Source organism: Ixodes scapularis, unplaced genomic scaffold, assembly GCF_016920785.2.
Source record: "Ixodes scapularis isolate PalLabHiFi unplaced genomic scaffold, ASM1692078v2 PGA_scaffold4__175_contigs__length_147842914, whole genome shotgun sequence".
NCBI lineage: Eukaryota > Metazoa > Arthropoda > Arachnida > Ixodida > Ixodidae > Ixodes > Ixodes scapularis.
This window is the reverse complement of record NW_024609879.1, coordinates 81,930,156-81,948,956: the sequence shown is the minus strand read 5'-3', so window position 1 is coordinate 81,948,956 and position 18,801 is coordinate 81,930,156. Positions and strand designations below refer to the sequence as shown.

Below are 18,801 nucleotides of genomic sequence, written 5' to 3'. Positions count from 1 at the left end.
TGTTGTTTAAAGCAGAAAGGCTGCTTGTGAGAATATGTAACACATGATAACACGTACAGCATAAGTAAGGGTATGCTTAATGCATTTTAATATATCCCTGGCATTTCATCGTGGTTTAATCTTTCCCAGATGCTCCAAGCAACCTCGTCTGACTCGTTAGGCCTAGGGAGCTTCTCGAGATGGTGACCTCGGAGAGTCGCATACGTCAGCGCACACAGCCGTTCGATCAAGCATATGTACTTGAAGTATGCAGACCGCTCGCACCCAGTGTCAGCCGAAGGTGACCGGGTTACGTCGACGTACTTTACGTCGAAGGGGATCCGACAGAACATCCGATACCCGACCGGCAGGAAAAACGTCTGGTTCTTAATTTTCTGCTAGAATGGTTAGTAGTCTGAGAAAAAAACGGTCGCTTACAATTCTAATTTGCGCCTTCTCCTGTTTAAAAAATGCGTTTAGTGTAATTCAACCATAATAAGATGGCATATTTAGAGACACCAATCGAAAGTGATATGCGCAGACGGGGTCCGAAAACAATTTATAATTGTTGGTGGAAAAACAATGATACATATTTTCGCTCCGTTTATATCGAATGCACTACATCCTACCACAAATAAAGCAGATCATCATGATCATAGCAATGTCTACTGACCGCCATGCGCTATAGCATGAGTTCGCAAGGAAGCTTGCTTTAGTTTTTTTTTCGCTTCAGGCAAACCCGCCTTGTTCATAGTGTGCGATTCTATACTTTCGGTTTTGCAGTTGTGACGTCCGATTAGTAGCAAAAAAAAAAATAGTGGAAGCTTTGATGTTCGAACTCGCAACTGCGAAAACGTATGCAGATATGCGGCGATCAGTCGACAAATATGAGTGTGAGGCACATTGAGCCTGCGCGCAGCTCAACGCTGCGGCTATCAGGATATGCGCATAAACGACGGTGGATATTTGTTTAGCATTTTGTTGCTCTTTGGAGTTCAAGATTCACATTTGCATTCGGTGCCGTTCACAAAAGCCACAAATGCAAAAAAAAAAGGAACAAAAAAAAATGAAAGACGTTAAAAAATCTCTTTAATGCGAATTTAGAGTGCAACTCTTGAGGAGGAAGAGAGGAAGGTACGCAAGGGCAGGTATGCCCCTCCCCCTCCTCCGTACCACCTTCTCTTGTCCTCTTCGCGTCTTCCTCCTCCTTCCCATTCCCTTCTCTACCCTTTTCTTCCAATTCTGTTTCTCCGATAAATTTAGCGTGGAAATTACGTCACATGTCTTGGTGTCACGTCACCTATGAACCAATTTAGTTCCTCCGCTAGATTCAGCGGGGAAATTGAGATCACCTGACCTAAACACCAATTTAATTTCCGGCTAGATTTAGCGTAGAATTGGAATGGTGTTGGGGGGGAGGTCACTTGGCGTTAATGTTTCCGCAAAATTTACCGCGGTTACGCCGAAGCTTACGCTGACGTCGACGCCGACGCCGCTCATCCCGAACACGGGCGTATGAGCGCCGCGCTCTGAAAATAGGAATAAAAAAGATTGCCGTCACTTGGAATAAGGCCAGGATCTAATATTACATCTCCGGCGCTCGCAAACCACTCCGCCACCGGCAGACTTTAATTTCGAATTTCTAAGACATACAAAACGAACGTGACGCGGCACAGCTTTGGATTTCTTTTAACCTTAAGGACTTGATAACAGTTATATTTTTGGATTTTTCTTATGGCAATTACTCATCTATTTTGAGTTTAGGACACAACTCCTCTAATAACAGAGCGTCGCGGCTATGAGTCAAACAAGGAAACAGCCAGTGATATAGCCAAGGGATTGGTCAACACTAGAGTCGCTTCCCAGCACAGTCGAATCCATAGCACAACATCCGTCAATCGCGTTATTTGCTCCCGATCATTTCCGATTCAATAGAGCTCGTCTTGATCCCAAATATGTCGGAAAACGGGTTAGTGAACTTAAGTGGCCTGCTTCTACGCGAAGAAGAGATGATATCCCAGACACGGTTCTATCCACCGCAATCAAAGTTAGTGCTCGTTTTGTTTTGTGTGATAAGCGAAGGTAGACGAAACACAGCGCTGTTGTTCGTTCTTCTCGTTCTTCTCCGTGTCTTTGCGCACTTTTTTTTCACCTTTAAATATAATTTTTTTTTTAAACTCTCGGAAGGTGGTTTGCAACCACCACTTTTGCCTAGTCCTGACCCAGTTACGTGCTGCGATGGGTTCCCTTGTTGCTAAATATCACACTGACGAGTTTATCATTCGGTGAGTTCATCAGAGCGCTGCCACTCGCACTGGAGAGTATTCTATGAAGCGCTGAGGGCGCCGCAGCACAGCGCGTTCTTTCGTAGCAACGATGTCGAAGTTTATGGCTCGAATGTGCCACTTTTAGAGCGCAGCTCTTAGGGGCCCGTTCCCGGCTTGAGCGGCGTCGCCGTCGCCGTCGCCGTCGGCGTAACCAAGGTCATCCCAAGGTCACTTGACCCCCAAGGTCATCCCAAGGTCACGTGACCCCAAGGTCACCCCAAGGTCACGTGACCCCTTCCCCAGGGTCACGTGACCCCAAGTCACGTGACCCCCGATGACGTCATCAGTGACGTAACTGATAACGTCACCGGCATCCGCATCGTCATCGTCATCATCACTGATGACGTCACCGGCATCCACATCGTCATTGTCATCATCACTGATGACGTCATCAGTGACGTCACTGATGACGTCACCGGCGTCCGCATCCTCATCGTCATCATCACTGATGACGTCACTGGCATCCGCATCGTCATCGTCATCATCGCTGATGACGTCACCGGTATCCGCATCGTCATCATCGCTGATGACGTCACCGGCATCCACGTCGTCATCGTCATCATCGCTGATGACGTCATCAATGACGTCACTGATAACGTCACCGGCATCCGCATCGTCATCGTCATCATCACTGATGACGTCACCGGCATCCGCATCGTCATCGTCATCATCACTGATGACGTCACCGGCATCCGCATCGTCATCGTCATCATCGCTGATGACGTCATCAGTGACGTCACTGATGACGTCGGCGGCATCCGCATCGTCATCGTCATCATCACTGATAACGTCACCGGCATCCGCATCGTCATTGTCATCATCACTGATGACGTCATCGGTATCCGCATCGTCATCGTTACTGATGACGTCATCGGCATCGTCATCGTCACGTGACCCCCCTAGGTCACGTGACCCCCACCCAAGGTCACTTGACCACCCCCCCCCAGTACCCTTCCCTCCTCCTCCTCAAGAGCTGCGCTCCAATTCGGCGTTACAGGGAGTTGTAAACGGCTTTCACTTTTTTCTCTTTGGTCATGTGTCTTGGTCTTCGCGCAAGTGCAACCATGGATGAAGTCACCCGTTCCGCGCCAGTAGCTGCGAGCGTTGTAAACTAGCGCCCCTGTAAGTTTGCTTTTCATTTTCTTTTTTGGAGAGTGCCTGATCAGTGTTCTATGATTTTCAGTTTGTGGGCTTGCGTAGGTCATTATTTTTTTGCAAGCACAACCCATTTCATGCGGCTCTTAAAAATGTATCGCACTTATTCTACTTAATGTGGTGAAGTACTTGTCACATGTGAATGGGATGGGTTCGAAGATAGAAAAAAATGCTTTGAAAGAGTTTATTTTTTAAACACTGAAAGAGTGCACGCTAAAAGCTTGCACTCTAAGTCGAAACGGACTTTCGCTTGGAGAAATTAGCCCTGTTTACCTTCGGACGTGAGGGATGCTGCGGAACAAAACATAGAGATACCTCTGCCACCTATGTCGCAAAGGTGGTCTATAAGATCCCTTTTGACTCTGGGTTGTGTTATGTTGAACAGGCAGGGCGTTGTTTAAATAACCGTTTTACGGAACACAGGAGTGTAAAGAATAAAGAGCAGAGTTCTGAAATGGCAACTCATGGTGCGAGTCGTTTTTGTTCCCCGCTTTGTGGTGTAACTTCCGTTCTATGAAACGAAAAGGATTTGTTTTGAAGGCAATTAAGAAGACTTTGTGCATCCAGCCGTCCTTGGTTATCAGTGATCGGATGAAATATTTTTTTCTTGTGTGAGGGGGCTTGCAAACTTGGGGGGAGGAGGGGGGGGGGGTGAAAAAAGACGGGAAGCGGTTGCTCGGAAGTAGAAAGTTAAGCTTAGGCTTTAGCGGTTTGGATGTCGTCTTGTGTCTTGGACATTGGGGCTGTTGTTGTTCGGGTGGTGGTTTTCTTTCCAAAAGTATGGAGACGGGAAGTGGCTAATTTTGCCTGGGTAGAATTCGTTGATCGTCTTGTTTATGCGTTTGAGTTCATTTCCTTTTTCTCTTTCTCTATGTGTTTGGAAGTCCATTTATTGGTGTTCTCAAATCAATAAATTTTAGCTGTGTTTAAAGTGTTGCTGCCTTTGTCTGTTTTTTATTATTGCTTTGTATTTTAAGGTTTACAGGATTTCGTAAAAAAATACAAGCATATATTCAATTAAAACAGTTAACATTTAAAAAAATGACGCGATATGTTATGCTCCACTGTTAGTTGCTAGTTTTGGACGACTTGTTTTTATGCCCATTAATTAATTAATTATTGCCGTTTTGCGATAGCATTTGTTTATTTCAGTTTAAAGCACAATGAAATAAAGTAAGGCGGATGCGTAGACGCGACTCTATATTTTATATATGGAAATTTTCCTACATATGTCCCATTTATTATTTTTAAAATATCCAAATAACAATTAAAGAGATTCCTTTTATTCTTTCTGGAGCATCAAAAGCTTACAGGCAGTTCCCTCAAAAAAGCTTTATGAAGAAAAATATGGTACCGTATTTTCCGGCTGCCAATATCTCCTCTACCTCCATTTATTTTCTCTCTCTCTCTTCCCCTCTGGTTAATAGTCCGCGCACTATACATCGTTAAAAGTTTTAATATTACCCCATACGGTCTATCTACAGGTACAGACTATACAAGCATTTGTTTTTAGATTGATCGTTACTGTGGCAGGACATAAAAAATTTTATGAATAACGAATGATATTTTTTTTTTTTTTTGTGAGCTAATAAAGTAAGCACCTCTTAACGTTTGCTTTGTATGATATTCCTATTTATATTTAGACTAAGCCCCAAGTTCGATTGTGCTCGGCGTATGGACCGTGCGCCGGGTGCGGATTATCTAAGTAAAAACTTTTATTATGAATCCACTTTTTTATGTAGAGTATGCACCGGGTGCACGCTATGTTCCGCAAAATACGATAATTGAAAAAAAAAAAAAATTTCTTAATGTGTCGAAAGGCCTTGCACGGAACTTCAGCTTTTTCCAACTTTCGCTTTTTACGTACTCTAAGACTTATGTGAAGGCAGGCTTGTTTAAACCCACTGATATTGTTGTCTTCGTTCAAAGAAAACAAAACAAAAAAAGTTGGTATAGGCAGGAGAGAAGTATTTATTTTATTTATTTACATTGTATCTACATCGCCCTGTGGACATTATTGTAGTGGGGTTTAAGAAAACATCATGACAAGTGGAAAAAGAAAACGTCATTATCATCAATGAACACAATATCTTCCGGGAGGTCGTTCCACTCTCTCGCGGTTCTAACAAAAAATGAATTACAAAACTGTCAGTTCTGTAAGCGGGAACAGCAACCTTTTTAAAATAACAACGGGAGGAGACATAGGATGGCTCCAGAGAGAGAGATAAGTTCTTTATTATGGAGATGTTGGTATTCTTTAAATGACACCGGCTACTCCATAACAAGAAAGAGAAATAAAATATATATGAATAAAGGAAGAACATAAAAGGAAAAGAATAAAGATAAAACACATAAGTATAACCGTAAAAAAACAAAAAAAAACTTACAAACAAATCTAATTACAATTACGAATAAGACGACCATTTGGGAGTCGTGCACCGATTTGCTAAATTACATACATAGTCATTCCCGTTAAAATTGACGCAGGTTCGCACTCAATAATCATACACGATTCTAGTGTCCTTTAGAAAGTCATGAATGATATTCATTGCTCTGTCTTGTTTTTTACGCGTCGGCTAGGGCCCCAACAACTTGGGCAGAGACAGGGGTCTATCATTTAATATTTGAAGGCGAATCTCCATCCGGCGCCTTTCATGTTGAAAACGTTAACAGTCACGGAGGATATGTTGTACATCCTGATATGGTTCTCCACAGTCACATCTTGGCGAATCTCGGCGTTTAATTCGAAATAAAAAGCTGTTAGTAAAGGCCACTTCAAGTCTGAGTCGATGGATTAATGCGTCGTATTTTCTTTTCATCCCGGTGTGCGGTGGAAGCTCAAAATCCGGGTCGATATATGGTAGGAGAGTCTCTGCTGAAGTGTCCTTTAGCCAGCACTGCCGACAACGTAGATGGCGTAAGTGACGAAGGATGAATTTTGCATCTCCAGAGGTAAAGGATGTTGCTTCCATTGCGTCACCATCGTGAGCTTGAGCTGCCAGGTGATCAGCCTCTTCATTTCCGGCGATTTGGCAGTGGCCCGGTATCCATTGTAGCCTGACGTTATGTCCGTGGAGTTGAGCTTGTGCTAACGTGAGTTGCACCCGATATAGAATGGTCGCCTGGGAAGTACGGAGGTGCATACCCTGTAATAACTCTAGGGATGATTTTGAGTCCGTTAGAATAACCCAGTTTGATGGTGTACCGAATGCTTCAATGAATGATGATGCTGAACGTATTGCATGTAACTCCGCTGACGTCGAGCATGTATGATGGGACAATCGAAAACATTTAAATGTGTCTAACATAGGGATTGAGTAAGCAGATGTTGACCCCTTGTTAGATGTTGACTCGTCTGTGTAAATATGAATGTCGTCTTTGTAGCGTGCCTCTAAACGGGAGAGGGACATTGTCTTTGCCACCAGGGGGGCCACCGAAGATTTTGATCCAAGACCAGGAATTTCGGACTGCATCTCCAGTGGCGGAATTGACCACGGAGGGTTGATTAGACTTGGAAGCCAATGCGCGTGATGGGGTGCTGCGACAGGTAGTGCGACGAGAAGTCGGTGAAAGCTAGACACCGTCCGTTGAAGTGTCTTTTGGCACAAGGGTCGGGCATGTGAGTGCGAAGCCAGTCAAAGATAACGACGGCATGTTTCTTGTTCCCAGAGAACAGGTACTGGAGGTTCCTTGGCCTCAGCAATGACGAGGTCACTAGATGTTGCGCGGGGGAGTCCAAGGCATACGTGCAAACTTCGCGCAATCATGTCCCAGGCAGCACGAAAATATTGGACCAATAACGGACAAATATCGGTCAAAGTTTTAGGAAATAACGGTCCAATAATGATTTGCACCCCGGCTCCAGATCGGTCCAATAACTTGAACCGATAACGGGGAAAGTTTTGAGACCGATATCGTCAACCGTTTTGTGACCGATGTCGTCAACCGTTTTTCGGCCGTCTTTCGAAACCGTTTTACAGCCGTCTTTCAAAATGTTTTGTGGCCGTTATCGTTGAACCATTTTGGGATTTAAATGTCTTCTTGAAATACGGAAGAATGCGAATGACGTACTACGACATCAAATGTGAAACTCTTTATTTTCAATGGAAACGGATGCTTCATTTTAGAGGGAATCGGAGATGTCTGACCATCTTCGACTTGGACAAGGGGTATGGGAGCACTGCAAAAAAATTTCACTCAATTTTATGGGCAAAAGTTCCGGGTTCCATAGTGCCAGCATGGTTTCCCGTAATCTAGAAACTGAACAGTCTGTTAAAAACAAGGCATATAATTTTGTAAAATGACGGAACGTCTATATTCCACTTAACAGACAGTTATCCGTTTTCCCATTTTATTGGTAAAAGTTGCTGGTTTTATATTGCCGTCAAGTTTTCCCGTAATCTAGAAACTGGAGTCTGTAAAAACAAGGCACATAATTTCGTAAAATGACGGAATGTCTGTAGCTGACTACGGAGGGCTATCCGTAGGAATTATGAAAGCTGTCGGCACTAAATAATGAAGCACTACACCTTTTGGCCTTAGATAAGGCCAAAGTTACGAGCCATCCGTACCACCCGCACCTCCGCTACATCAGGCGACTCCCCTGGAAGGGCTATACCTTTGCCAGGGGTGTCACCTGACGTATCGGAGGTGCAAGATTGGTGCGGATGGCTCGTAGCTATGGGCTTCAAGAAGACGGAAAGGTCTAGTGCTCCGTTATTTAGTGCAAACAGCTTCCATGTTCAAGCAAGCCGAAGTCACATGAAACTTTTGGGGTATGGATTGGGATGGAGAGTTCATAGGCTCTGTCATTCAATATACTAACTCGTATTATTTTTTACCCTTACACAAAACAACAAGTGTTCAACAAGAAAAAGAGCACACAACCTCTACTACTCATTGCCAGGATTTTGTTTGTGTGAGATCAGCTGTTCGTAGAGATGACAGCTGAACAAACGAACCAATTAAGAAGTTTTGCCACAATGCCTTTATTGGAAGAAGGCATGCCTTGCTTTAAGTTGGGAGAAATTTTACATTACAGTTGTCCTTGCGCTCGCCATCTAGATGCCCCTCCATGCTTGTGCTTATAGTTGTCCTTCAATTGGAGACCTCTTCGATATCTTCATGGTGCATATAAGAGCAGCCTGAAATAAAGAGCAGAAGAGGATTCGAAGTCAATACACAATCACAACAAGCTGTATATGACATACATGGTTAACATCAGCAAGCAACGTGTTTACTACCTAGCCCAGCTCCCCACCTTTCTACTGCACATGACATATAAAACAAACGTCCCATAAATTGAACCAAAGTAAAAATTTGCATTGATTTGAATACCCAACACAACAAGTGCTTGAGAAATAAAACTAGCAAATTAAAATTTACATAACCATTCAGTGATATTAATCACAATCAAGTGAGCCATATCTCCTTTAGAATATACAGTAGGCTCGCGATAATTCAAACTCGGAGATTTAATACCTCTGGTTAAGTCAAACAAATTTCAAAACTTGGGCTGTCCCAATACGTTTTCAATGTATTAATTAGCCGCTTAATTTGATCGACGTTTTCGTGTAATTCATACTTTTTGTTCTCGCGGCCCCGTTGAGCTCACTTCTTTCCGAGCACCAGTGCACTGCGGAGAAGCAGCACCTGTGAAGCTTGCTTTCACAGGCTTTGTTTTCCTGCGGTGCACTGGTGCTCAGTAAAAAGCACACTCTACAGGGCTAAAGCAGAGCAGAGCCGTACATATAGATCTTGGTATATGAAAGGAGCAAGCAGAGCCAAGGCCTGCATCAGACGCAGATAGAGGGTTCGACAATCTCTCTTGGCCTACCAGAAGCTGAAAATAATCCCCTAGCTATGGTAGCGAGAAAGGGTTTTGATAAGTGCATTGGAGTTAAATATAGTAACTCTCCATGGTTGAAAGTATGGTGCATGCACTGTTTCGATTATGGTTATGCAAGTAGATGTAGGAAACCAATGTTCCGCTTAAATTTCTGTATTGCTCAAATGGAGTCTGACCGCTTCGACGCCTAGTGTACGGAATACGTCAATCGTTCAGCAGGTTGCACACGTTTTTGATATTTTCTACATCTTCCACCGTGATTTTGCATGACCACGATCAAAACATCACTGCACCCCAGTCACCGAGAGTTACTCCGACGAGCTCATTAATTTTGATTCTCACAACCACTGCCAGGATATTATGCGCGGCTGCTGGTTGGCCACATATGAATTTGTGAAAATGCTCTGGAACATGCCCAGCCCACCTTAAACGAAAGGAGCCGCCTCATTTGCCTTCTATACATCCAAATGAATGGTTAAACTATCTCTATATACGTCTCTGAAGCAGAGGACACATGAGCGGCAAAAACGGGCGCCGCACGGCAGTTTCCATATCAATTTGCAAGGATGCTGTGATGTGGCGGCATGGCTTTATATCGCAGTGTTCACGCAAGTTCCTATAGAAACTGCAGCACAATGCCCGTTTCCATTACTCATGGGTCCCTGCTTAACAGTCCCTAATAGACAACTTTTTTTCTGGTTGAACAAACTTAATTTTGTTTTAAGGTGTCATGTGCTGTCTAAACAGTCCCTGATAAACAACATTTTTGAGGGTCGAATAAACTTGTGTCAAAAATTTTACCAATGTTATATGAATTGCATACCAGCTTATGATTAATGGGCCTGTGCAGAGGAAATCATGAAATATCTGTTTTGTATGTGCAGCCATCCATATAGAAAATCATATTTTATATGGATGGCTACACATTGATAATTCATGCAAAATTCGTGGCTTCCTGGAGTTTGAAATAATGAGAGTCTACTGTATGTCACATTCAAATTAATGGTTTAGCTGCTTGGGCTTAACTGTATCTGAACCTTTTCCTTTGGCAGTGCATTAAATGTAAAATAGTACAGCAATGTATAGGCTCTAGTTTGTGCACTGGCACAGGCTTGTGCAAATAAGTCAAACTAGCATTAAAGGGAGCTTGAAGCACTTTGTAAGAAATCTGAGTTAGGAGCAGACTTACATAGCATTTTGGCTCGTTAATTCAGTAATCACACTAAACTTGGGCAAAAGTCAACAAAAAACCGCATTCATTTTGATTATGTGCAGCAACTATAGCAGGGCATGCACTGAGCCTTTCTTCCACATGTAACCTGTCCCAAGCTTCATGACATCATCGTTGGCATCCCCAAGTCAGCCTATTGGCAAGCAAGGGTTGTCGAACCCTGCTAATGACGTCACTTTTGGTAGTCTTTATCTCCGTTCTTTCGCTCTGCTTTGCTCGGTGTGCCGCAATGAACGCCGACATTTTAATTAACGACTACGACGCTGCTACTAGCAAGATTAACAGAAAACTTTGACTTGACTCGGGATCTCTTTGGCTGGGTCTTTGGTGGCTCATGGACTGGGAAGCGCAGTTTGTGGATAAGCGTCCCAGCGTGTCCCTACTTGGCAACATGTGCCGCTTAGCATGGATCCAGTTCAATTCTAGCAGCCCAACACGGTATCCTGGCAACAGCAGTTAGACCAAGGCGTAATTCAAAGGTAGTCTAAATTGTGTTTACCATTTATAAATGTCCAGGCACGCCTGTCAATTAGCCCATCCAAAGGCTTTCGGAGATGGTCACGAGAGCCAGCAGGTTGTCTTGGGCAGCTCACTGTCAGCCACTCTGTCCCTCTGTGCACAGTGCCACCTTCATGAGCTCCCACTGAAGAAAAGAAACAATCTGAAAATTGTAATGACTGTAATGAGAACCAATCAGAACATCCCAGCAGCAGATGCTACAGCATGGTGTCTGGAATGCACCTCTGCGTTCTAGCATTCTATACCACACACTCATTAAAGGTGGTCCCTAAGCGACAGCATTAAATGACGCCACAGTAGCCGGCATGTCCTGCTGTCAGATGAGACAACCCTGGCAGTTGGTTGACAACTTCTGGCAAAAAATATGAGCTAAAGGCAAACGTCATTGCTCTCGCAACATCCAAAATCCTGGCTGCTAAAGCTTCTGTGAACTGTCAAGCTGAGGGATATTCTCTTCCCCGCAGCAGAAACTACCTCAATAGCCATGATGTTCACAGCCTGTAAAAAAATCTCATGGAAAGTCCATTCAAGAGCAAATGGGTAGCTCTAGAGACAACCTGTCGCACTATGAAACCATTCCACAAATCTGCCATAAGCAGCACTGCCATAAGCAGCAGCACTTCATTTAGAGTACAGAAGTTTGTGTTTTTCATACATTTCGAGATTAAATTGTATCTCTGGATTCTCCCAAGACTCTATAGTTTCCAAGCAGAGATTTACATTGGCAAGCTGGCTGAGTTCCTGAGTAGGAAGGTTTATGTGCCACACCACACGTATCTTTTGCTGACATTCAGACAAAGGAAGGCTGAATATCCCTGATCAATGGTGATTAGGGTGGAAATCTTCAGGCTTTTGCAATCGCCAACTTCCTCAACATTACCATTTTTCCAGTTCATAGACGCCCTGCACGAGGTTGAGTTGGGTGCCAATGGTCATTAACAACTGCATGAGTGACCTGCACACATATCCGGTAACTACTGGGTGTATCAAGGAGTGGCCCGGCTCTTTAAATTGACCGGAAAATTTGGTTTCTTAACCTATCGCGCTATGACTTGTGCAGCGCTGCCCACAGATGGTGCACTTTTTTGTAAAATTTGCAAAGAGAAAACTTACCTGAGGAAAAAGTAAAGAAAGAAAAGGGTTAGCTCCTATGGAAATGCGGCGAAGGCAAAGGTTTTCAAACAATACGGCACCATTTCGCACGGGAGACAAGAGATGGCGCAAGCGGCCACAACGCCAACTGCGCCAACGAACGAGCATATGGCACCGAAAGCTGGCGTCTTTAACAGACAATCTTTTGAACTCAAAAGTAGAGTGCATTCCGCAGGCGGTGACAGTCGCAGAAACAAAAACAGGCGCGGCAACAACAAGGAACTGCAAAGCAGATGACATCGGTACTCCGAAAAAAACAGTCAAAATATCCCAACAAATCACTTTTCTAATCGATTATGTGTCCATTCAATATGTTTTATCAGTAAGGATAATAAAATAATGCATTGGCAACTGATATCAGAACAGCTCGTGCCACTTTTGAGTCGAAAAGATTGTCTGCTAAAGACACCAGCTTTCGGTGCTGTATGCTCGTACATTGGCGCAGTTGGCGTCGTGACCCCTTGCGCCATCTTTTGTCTCTCTAGTGAAACGGCGCCATATTGTTTGAAGACCTTTGGCTTCTTTGCATTTCCATAGGAGCTAAGCCTTTTTCTTTCTTTACTTTTTCCTCAGGCAAGTTCGCTCTTTCCAAATTTTACAAAAAAAATGCACCATCCCTGAGCAACGCTGCACAATGTCGTAGTGAGATAGGTTAAGAAACCGAATTTTGCAGTCAATTTAAAGAGCCTGGCCCCTCCTTGATACACCCAATATACAACAGCCCAATTCATCCTACTGGTCAAAGTGTTGGCTTACGTCCAAAAACATGGAATGTTGGCAGGTACCTATAGTCGGTGACAGGTCAAGAATGAAGTGAAAGCTCCTCCCACCTCTTTCCCCTTTAGCAGAGCAAACGCTGGTAAAGAGGGCGCCTCCTCTCCAGGGTTCAGTCTGCTATAGTGGAAAAAGGTGGGAGCAGCTTCCACTTCCTTATTGACCTGTCACCGACTATAGAATGTGAGCAACCAATGTGGCTTTTAACTTATTCTGGGCTCACTTTTGTTTTTGAATGTGTTTACCTGTGTGTCTGCATTTCTTTTTTTTGGTACATATGCACGGGCGTATTTTTACCTTCACGACTGACTACATACCTCCCCTCCCCTCACCCCCCCTGCAATAATGCCTTCGGGCAGTGCAGGGTAACCCGAAAGTAAAGAGATGTGAATTTGCCTGCCATGCTCGGCAATCCCAATTCAACTCCCTCAACTGCAATCCTCGTACAAAAAAGATGCACTCTAGCAACTGCGTGGTTGACATGCCAAAACCCAAACTCAAACCGAGACCAAAAGAAGTTCAGAACTACGTGGTGCGCTAACACAGAGCCATTTGCACCTGCCTGCCCCTGCCCCGCCCCCCCCCCCCCCCCCCGCTTTCTTTTTATTGCCACAGAAAGTGGTGTACAAGAAAAGATGGGTTGCTCTTTTGTTCTAACTCAGAAGAGTAAATTGAAGGCTTTAGTAACAGCCAGTGCTAATCGAACACTTTTCAGAATGCTTCTTTGTAAAAAAAGAAAAAAAAAAAGGTCATGCTTTGTTTTTTTGTGTTTGCATAATTAACTAGCTCCGCAAATGCAGCTATTCGTAATTTCGTGCAAAGACCAAGCAAGGGACCATGAACACTTACCAACTATCGTACCTACCAAGTGCTCAACCTCCAGCTCTCTATGATTATCTCCAATTTAGAGTGGGCGTTTGTTCGGTATTTTACAGTTTGTAATGTTGTTTTGTTTTGAAAATCAAAATGCGAGATAAATCCAGCAGGGCACTGTGGAAGCAGTGCAAGGGCCGTGTTTCACCTTTTACAAAGCATCCTGTCTCCAATGGCAGTAGAGGAACGGGGGGAGGGCTGATACGCCTGCAGGCCCTTGCCGTGTTAATAGCTGCCATCCGGACTGGCAGCTCATCGGCAGCTTCTAGTAACCTGCAGTTTTTTCGTCATCATACAGACTTCCTGCAACATCATGAATAAGACTCAGACTGACATTCTCGAACAAAGAAGAAACCAGAACTTGCTTCACGGATCAACAAAAGAACAAGTGCAACATGACGCTTCTCTTGTCGTCGACAGTGCAAGGACCATGACGACACCACCATTAAACTCAACCAAATAAGAAAAATAAACTTCTGCATGAAGTAATTGTATTAAGAACAGTGTGCATATGGAGCTTAGATACCTACCGGTGCCTTAAAAAATCCAGGGAACTTCAAAACAAATTAAACACCACCTAGAAATAGCACAGCTCGCTCGATAGGCACATGCACAGCAATCAACAAGCCTTTTGACGTGTTCTGTAGTGCTGGGATAGAAATCAAGAATCAACACCGGAGATGTTGTCAAAATACTTTGGGGTAGTACAATGCGCAAGTTTATCCTGAAGCTACTGTTGATTACGTTCACCTAAGGTGTTAAATCTGGTTCACACTGTTGCAACGGACTATGACCAAGTTGAACAAAACAGGGTTTTAAGTTGCTTACGAATAACATTGCTTCTGCGCAGCACGATCATAAGATGTCACAAGAGGCTTGAAGACTGGTTTTGTCAGACTCAGTCGTAGCGGGTAGCAACAGTGTGGACCAGCCTTCTAGACTAAAATTGTACCCAGCACTGGGTTTTGGACATGGTTCCAAAAATGCTGTAAGAGACTCCCTTCAACTTTAACAGAACCTCAAGTATTTAAAAGTTGAAGTAGGAAGCCTTCACATTCAAAGCTGGATTTCCTTGATTTGAATGTGTCTCCACTGTACAAGCGAGAGCGCCTGGCAGGTGTGGGAGTTGGCTTGTGGCTGTCCCTATTCGCACACCGAGTGTGGATAGTGGTGGATTCTAATCCGCACTCCGAGTGTGAATAATTTTGGATTCTTATCCGCACTCCGAGTGCGGATTGTGTTGGATTCTTATCCGCACTCAAAGTGTGTGAGTAGACTCTAGTGTGAGTGCGGATTGCGTGCGGAGGCGCGGACGCTGTACGGGGGTACTAGGAGATTAGGGTACGAAGGCGTTGGCACGAAGCCGTTGAGTGTGTTGGATTTTATTTATCTGCACTTCGCGTGTGGTGCGATTTTGTCGCGCTATGAACAGAGTGCTTTAGAAGTTTTCAACTTTGTGTTGTGAATGACACTGGCTTTGAGCCTCAACGAGTTTATAAAAATATTGGTGGTTCTGGTTTCAGAATTATAATAATTTCAAGCAAATGTTTTTGCTTCTATTAAAACAAAATTAATTAGCATTGGGTGGTGCACTTCAGATTAAACGGTACTCACGCCACGGGGATCGGACACAGGCAATCAATGTATGTGTATGTGTTTGTCGCAGGGGGAGGGAGGGGTTAGGGGAAAGGGGTGGGTATCTTGTACCCACTCCAAAACTTAGAGAATCTCAAACACATCACCCCCCCCCCCACCAAGAAAAAAAAAGGAAAGAAAAGAAAAAAGTTTTGGCGATAATTTTTTTTGGTAGGGCTAAATATTTTTATTGACGAAAGAAAAAAAAAAGAAACTAGAGCAGCGTGCAATTTTTGACGTGTATTGTCTTGTGCTTAGGTGATGGGGGCAGTGGCGTAGGAAAAGGGGGAGGGGGGGGGGCTGCAGGAAAATCAGTCATTTCCAGTAAACAATATTATTAAAAAAGAGAACCCCCCTTTCCTATGCCACTGCCCCCATGACCTCAGCACAAGACTATACACGTCTTCTGAACATTTTTAACACTAATAGATGAGGGAATGCTTGAAAAGTCCCTGGCATGGACGTACCAACCGGGGGGGGCAAGGAATACGTTAGAATGTGTTTTGCAGCCCCCCCCCCCCCCCCCCCCCCCCTTAAACAGCCGCCACTGGGCAGGGCAAACACTGGCCGGCGGCGCCGAAGGGATACTAAGGGCACCGCACCCCCGGCTCGGGGGGGGGGGGGGGGGGGTCGTTTGTTTCCTCACTCAAAAACAAGTTGGTACGCCACTGGTCCCCAGCCATTTGTTACTGTAGATTTTTTTTTAATAGAATGATGTGCACGTTTGTAAGTAGACGATAGATGTCATGGCTGTTTTGGGTGCGGCAGCAGCGGAAGCGTTGAACATCTGTGTGTGTGTGAGTGGGGGGGGGGGGGGAAGCAATTGCATCTTGAAAATTGTTCGCTTGCCGCCCCCCTTCCCCTTCCTACATTACTGCCCCACCAGCTAAGCACCACAGAATGTTAATGTGCTGACCATGGCAAAGCTTCCGTTTTCGGAGTGCGAAAAGCGACAGACGTGTGGTTTTCATTGCGAGCTGTCCACTATACAAGCGAGAGCACCTGCCAGGTGTGCGATTTTTACACTGCAACTTTCTTGAGCATTTTAATCAAATCGTATAACCTATATCTTGTAAACCCTGATATGGGGAATGCTAAAAAAACGAACGAACATCTCAGGGTTTACAAGATGTCGATTAATTACCAGCTCGCCTGCACTCTATCACTGCTTACATATAACCTCTTTCCTCAGCCATGTAAAGTATGTGTGCACCCCCGGGTTCTAGAAGTCACGAATATGACCGGGGAAAACTAAATTAATGTTAAGGCAAACAATAATAATCTTCATTAGCTACAGTAGTAGTACTGTGGGTGGCTCGCAAGGCTAGACATATATGCAGGGCCCGTAAGGAAGAAAACAACGGAAGTGACGAGCTTAACAGGGTCCTGTCAACACGTTTAAGCAACTCTAGGCCCGCGCGCCTGAACACCGACGACACGCAGAGCAGGCCGGCGCGGGGCACACGCCGTACGCGAGCGCTACGACGACGCACAGCTTGGAGCGTGTTCTAACAACCCGCTGAAACCCGCTAAACGCCAGCACCCCAACCGCGCCATCCCGCTGGACGCAGCTCAAAAAGCCAGCGCGCGCTGACCGAGATACGCTGTTGCAAGCGTGAGAAAGGACGAGACGACACGTCAATGTAAAAACCATCCAATTCTTCACGCGTGTCGCCGTCTCGAACACATTCAAGGCGTTCGTTCTAAGATCCGTATCCAAGCGTTTGACAGCACAGCTCAGTTAGCGCGCCTGGCACTTACAGCGTGTCCGAAGGGCTCGCCGATAGCAACGCGAACTTTCGAAACAATCTGATCAGCGTCTTTGCAGTGCTCCGGTATAGCAGAACATTCACGGGATTCTCAAGATAGCGGCTAGCATTTACGCAAGGCTTGAACGAACAGCCTCCACAAGCGATAGCGATCGTTTCCCGCAGGCAGCCAGCATCCCTCAGAACTGCGACGCGACACGAAATCGCAGAGACCGCTCAAGCGTCGAAAAAAGTTAAATATCATCCGAATTACGGTGGCAACGTAAGCTACGGTGCTCGGAAGATCATCCAGCACATGTAGATGATACTTTTCGGGCATGCATTATGAATATGAAATCAAGAAAACTTACCTAAACAATCATTTGACCCACGCACGTTGAAGGTTCAAACAGGCCTTTGTCTGCACGGACAGGACGGAAAAGAATCCACACTCCAGAAGCTGCTTGTGGCTTTGGATTAGACTTTGGATTGGCTGTGGCTTTGGATCGGACAAGTATAGGACTGCGGCATATAGTTTCGGTTTCGACCCAACTCTACTGCAGTTTATCTTTCGGTGGCCGGTGTCGCTACCGTGGCCAGCCATTACTGGAGTTATCTTGTTCTCTAAGCAGTTTGAAGTCAATTTTTTGGGCGAGCAGACATAATGTTGAGACCCGTCTGTTTTTTCTGTTACTTCTGCTCTTCAAAAAAAAAAAAACCAGTCTCAGGGTAAACGACGAAATAATGTCCCAGATAACCTTTGTTTCCTGACTGAAATCTCCGTCAATTAACTTATGTGCAAAAAAGAAAAAAAAAAAAAAGGAACAGGGTGTTCGACATCTTAATTTAACTTGACTTTTTTTTTATATGTGAGGATATGCAATATCTTAATTAATTAGTGGGTATTTGTTTTGTGTTTTTATGTTTTGCTTAAAAATTATTTGTACTTCCATTTTTTTTTTGTCTGAAGCTTTGGTCGAGTTACGGGGCTGAGTAACAGCGGGTTATTTTGAGATTTTCATACACCAGTGACGTAGGTAGAGGGGAGGCGGGGGGAGCTGTCAGGGGGGAGCCCTCTTCCTCCTGCCTCTTTTTCATCCTTGTCCCTCCTCCTCCTCCCTCCTCCCCCTTCTCGTCCTCCTCCCTCTCGCTTGGTGCATTGTGGGAGACGTCCCATAATGCAACACGCGCGGCACCGCGGTGCATTATGGCACGTTTCCCATAATGCACCGCGCGGTTACGCCGACGGCGACGCGTCACGCCGACGCGTTACGTCTACCGTTACGGTCGCCGTCGGCGTAACGCTTTTTCGTTACGCGACGCAAAGGCGTGACGAAAAAGCGTTACGCGACGCTGGCGGGCCAGCAGGCGCACATGCGCAAGGGTACTAACCTTTCTGTCTAGCCTTGCACGCCGCTGTGTGGGCAAACTTTCTCGTGCAAATAAAAATTATTATTATTATTATTATTATTATTAAAAAGCGCTACGCCGACGCATCACGAAAAAGCGTTATGCCGACGCGTTACACGACGCCGAGGTGTCACAAACAAGCGTTACGCC

General features: G+C 44.9%; 1 long non-coding RNA gene and 1 pseudogene across 1 annotated transcript; both read right to left on the bottom strand.

The window, feature by feature from the left end:
* Positions 1-5,956: 5,956 nt before the first annotated feature.
* Positions 5,957-6,934, bottom strand: LOC115312148 (annotated as a pseudogene).
* Positions 6,935-8,549: 1,615 nt separating this feature from the next.
* LOC120850896 lies at positions 8,550-17,658 on the bottom strand. Its single transcript, XR_006078283.1, has 4 exons — positions 17,613-17,658; positions 14,007-14,161; positions 11,040-11,201; positions 8,550-8,605 (listed from the first exon to the last, which is right to left on the bottom strand). It is a non-coding gene; the product is annotated as an uncharacterized LOC120850896 (long non-coding RNA).
* Positions 17,659-18,801: the final 1,143 nt, after the last annotated feature.